Source organism: Apium graveolens, chromosome 2 (genome assembly GCF_009905375.1).
Source record: "Apium graveolens cultivar Ventura chromosome 2, ASM990537v1, whole genome shotgun sequence".
NCBI lineage: Eukaryota > Viridiplantae > Streptophyta > Magnoliopsida > Apiales > Apiaceae > Apium > Apium graveolens.
The window spans coordinates 98985906-98990585 of NC_133648.1; the positions used below are offsets into that span (position 1 = coordinate 98985906).

At 33.4% G+C, this 4680-nt stretch overlaps 1 long non-coding RNA gene across 1 annotated transcript; it reads right to left on the reverse strand.

Moving 5' to 3' along the window:
- Window positions 1-536: 536 nt before the first annotated feature.
- Window positions 537-1289, reverse strand: LOC141706019 (uncharacterized). The gene is made up of 3 exons (XR_012568577.1): window positions 1255-1289; window positions 1078-1176; window positions 537-744 (listed from the first exon to the last, which is right to left on the reverse strand). It is a non-coding gene; the product is annotated as an uncharacterized LOC141706019 (long non-coding RNA).
- Between the last annotated feature and the right edge of the window lie 3391 nt (window positions 1290-4680).

Sequence of the window (4680 nt, forward strand, 5' to 3'; positions counted from 1 at the left end):
TTTCTAACCGATGTTTAATCTTTAATATTGTAAAATTTAAGATATTAGCTATTGAAAATTCGATGTTATTTGGCTTAAAATACATTGATTTTTTTACAGAACCGATGTCAAATGACTATTTGACATTGGTTTTTGTAGTTCTTTTTCTTTTAATATTGTTTCACCTGATGTCTTTTGTTCATTTTTATATCAGTTTTAAATTACCATTCTGATGTTAATGTACTGTAAATTGCATATGCCATCCTGGTACTATTAATAGCCCAGGGAACCAATTGCATTTTCAACCAGAAAAATACCAACAATATGCAATACATCCAACCAAATTTGTAAAAACATAGAGGTATACATTGATACCAAATTTACTAACATTCAATCCAACAAGAGCTCAATTCGGACATTACATTCCAAGTCTAAAATAAACATCCCAACTAAAAACAATAAAACCCAAATTCTCTAGTTATTACATCCAACATTCTAAACATATTTGACTAGTTAATATGTACCACTTGTCAAATTTTGACAATTCCAAACATAAATCAGAATGATGGATGTAATTGTCACCAAACATCCCTTAATTAACCACCAACCACCAGCAAACACAATATCAATTCACATAGTTCAGAGGAAAGCTATATATATAGATACTTATCATTTTTACATCTTGTCTTGGATAAATTCAAGCACCTCCATCCGCACCTCATCCAGCTCCTGCCTTGTGTAGGACTTTCGAGTTTTGGCTGCCCACTATAAAACACAAGTAAAATTAGCAACCAGAATATTATTAACCAGAATTGCCATATGTATAATTAAATATAAACAGAACCAACTATTTATAATTTAACCAGAAGAGGACCTTTTCTATATTTAACCGTAATTTTCTTCGTTAATCCAAAACTATACCAGATAGTTCCTTATCACTAATAGTTATCTATCATTACTAACAATAAAAACAAGATCCATCTGGAAATCACTAATAATAAAAACTGATAATAAAAATGGCACTCATATTTATCTGTTCTGAAAAACTACACAAAAAAATTCTACATGCCATCTATCGCAAATGATTTGCATATATACCTTGGTAGTAAAAGATAGCTCCTTATCAGCAATGATATCTTTCATGTATCGCATTATAACATAGCCACATTCAACCCCTCCTGGTTGTTTGGGAGATCCCTGTTACAATATAAAATCTGAATTAGCTCCAGAAATTAATTAAAATTACAAAGTGATAAAAAAATACAAAAAACTTACAAGAAGATTCTTTATCTGAGGAGCTTTATTTCCCCTTTCAGTTTGAGCATTGTAGGATTTCATCGCTCTACATTGCAGAACAACAATAATATACATGATTATTTTTCAAAAGGGAGAATATTTACTATATATATATATTTATATATAGTAAACAGAAATATATTACTCTGTTAATAATTTTTCCAACTCGTCAAAATGTGTTGGATGTGGTAGAGGGTTCAGAATATAAATGTCGCCATCCCAAATTACAACCAAAATCCAGTGGCAACTATGTTTATAAAAAAGAAAAAAGAAAAACACAAGTCAGAAATTTAAAAAAAACTACCTAAATATATTAATTTGTAAAAGCATGTCTAAATTAAAAATACTTACTTATGATTATGTGGCATGAAGTACATGCGATAGGGACTACTCTCTTTCAACCGATTAACAAAATAAGAATGAAAAGATTTGTTCAACGTAAATGTAGCTCCTGGATCGAAAAATCCATATAAGACCACATCATCATTCTTCCTCTCAATCTTAATCAGTCTTTGCAAGAGCCTACCAGGGAGTGAATTACATTACTTATAATATCCGTATAAAACATGAATATTGAATATGTAACGATAAAAAATTAACTTACGCCATATAAGCAGATATTGCAGCTTGGCCAATCATATCGAACTCCAACAATGCTTTCACATTTTCATGCAATATATAAATTATTTTCTCAGTCCCAAACACGTCCGAATCACACGGAATCGGTATTGAATCCCCAGTGGCTTTCATGAAGACTGCAACATGTTTGTATAACACCTTGTATTGCTTTGGCACATTCTTGTTTAACTTCATTTTTCTATAATCATCTTGAAGTTTCTGCAACTCATCTTTCCGCTTAGACTGCCCCTGCAACACTTCCTTTTTCTTATTCTACACAGAATTAAATAAAACAAGAATAATCGGTTATTATTGACATAACTACTATAGAATGCAACAATCAATTCAGAGTATATTGACATAATTTTTATATAACATACCGCCACAGTTGGGTAGATGATCAATTCACGAGGCCATGCTACGTGAGAGCCAACTGCTTGGCGTACAACCTCAATTTCACCAGGTATGGGCACTGGAACCGACGCCTCTGGCTGGATGTGTCCGTCAACCAACACACGAACATGTCCGGGCTTTAGAGGCACTCCGTGTACTGAAACATTCATCTCTTCGTGATCATAAAAAACTGTTCCAAAAGCAACCTTGTTCTCTATGCAATCTAGTGCAAGCTCACATGACTGTGGACCCTACATTATAGTGAGGGATCAATTTAATTTTATTGCATAAATCCCAAGTCTGTAGGCATATATCTAGTAGATCTTAATAATATTTTACCTTCTTTCCGCTCGGAGGAGAGGGATCAAAACCAACAAAGTCTTCATCATTTACCAACAACCGTTTGGCACTCAGCGGTTTAACAGCAACTCCAACATTCCGCTTATCAGCAACTCCCTCTTTATTAACAGGTACTTGATAACTTGATTTGTCAGAGAACATAGGAGAGTGACCATTCGAAGTATTAACCAAGGCCTTAATTTCAGCCATCTCCCGCTGATTTCTTTCCAACTGATCCAACAACTCTGCCTTGGTAATTTTAGTCTTTTTCGCTTTCGGCAAATTGAAGAATGTTGTTGGAGTGACAAAGCCGCCAACCCCTCGAACCCTTCCTGCGTACTCAGGAGTCTGAAATGCTGTAGTCAACACATCTTCTGTTCCATGTGGAACAAATTCACCCTTCTCCTTCATTTCAAGTAACTCAACCTGTAAAATAAATGCAAACAATTAGTGCATTATTTATGACGCAATTATCTTTGAAGGGAATGCAGTATTAAAAATATCACTTACAATTCTCGAATTTATTTCCGCTTGCTCTTCAGTAAGCTCATCAGGATTCTTTGGCATCCTAGCCTTCCACCAAAAAATTGCACGATCAGGTTTCTCTTTCCGCTTTAAGTTCTGTTAAAAAAGAGAAAATGTTTAAACTCCCTTAAAACTTAGAATTGCAAAGCCAAATAGATATGGTTCTTACTTCTTCTTCTCGCAAACCAATATACCCCTTCCTTGACAAGTGGTGATGATATTTCTGTTTACCCACTCTATTGCTTTGTAACTTACGTTGTTCCTGCACCAAAATAAATTAGTAAAAATTAATAAATATTATTTAACCAAAATCTATTTAATCATTTAGCAAGTAAAATGGAAATCCTGTATATTTTATTAGCAGAATATATTCATACCAGCCATTTGGGGCTCGTCCTCTCTGCAACAAATTTCTTCCAAGGTTCTTTACCAACAAACACATACTTCTTCAGAGGCTTCATCAATTTCTTCTTTTTTCCAATAAACGGCATCACATATTTTGCAGTTAAATCAGCTTTAAACTGCCTCCATTTTTCACCTGCCGATTGTAGCACAAGCTTCTCACTTTCTGGGGCAATTTTGAATGTGTCCTAAAGTGCCACATAATATTAATTAGCCACATAATTTATAGTCACAATTTAAATAAAATGAAGAAGTCAACAAGGGATGTAATTTACCTGGACATCATCCCATAATTTTGCTTTTAGATAATAATCCACTTTTGGCCAGTTTTCAGTGTCGATTGGAATCATTGTCCTTGCGAGCATTCCTATGTAAGACTGTAAAGTAGGCCTGTTATTTCCGATGGGAGCTCTAAAATCATTGTATCTAACTTTAAATTTCTTTCCCCGAGCTTTCTTCACTACTACTTTGTGAAGAGCTGAAACACCACGCGCACCTCCTAGCCTTTTTTTGCAGATTCAGAAGTGGTCATCGTTTCTTCACCACTACTTTGAGTTTGATATTGTGGAGGGACTTGAACCAACTTATCATTACAAGTCTCTGAAGTTTTGACATCAGGAACAATCTCATCCTCAACATTTTCAGAGTTATTCTTCCCGTCATTTTCTTCGAAAATTACTTTCTTGGCTTTTTGCTTCTTTGCCATTTTGCTCCCTTAGTCTGCATTAAATTGAATAATAAAGCCATCAGTTGAACAATATATTTTCAGTCCGTCATTAATTACAGTCAAGCATAAATAATAAATTGTAAAATCAGCAAGTACGAATACAACTATACAAGAACAATAATTTACCTAAACTGCAATCAGTAATTAATCACATCCGAAATAACTCTAAAGCATTTTATAGAAGTACAATTAAATAATGCAAAATAATTAAAGAAAAAATAATGCCATCAATCAGTAATTATGGATGAATTACTTATATGATTATAACAATGCAAAACAAAAGGAAAAAAAAATTTAACAATATATTTTAAACATTATAACACAATTAAAGGCAAATATATATGGTTCATTCAGTCATCCAAATTCCCATTAAGATATATATTTTACATAAAGCTACATCA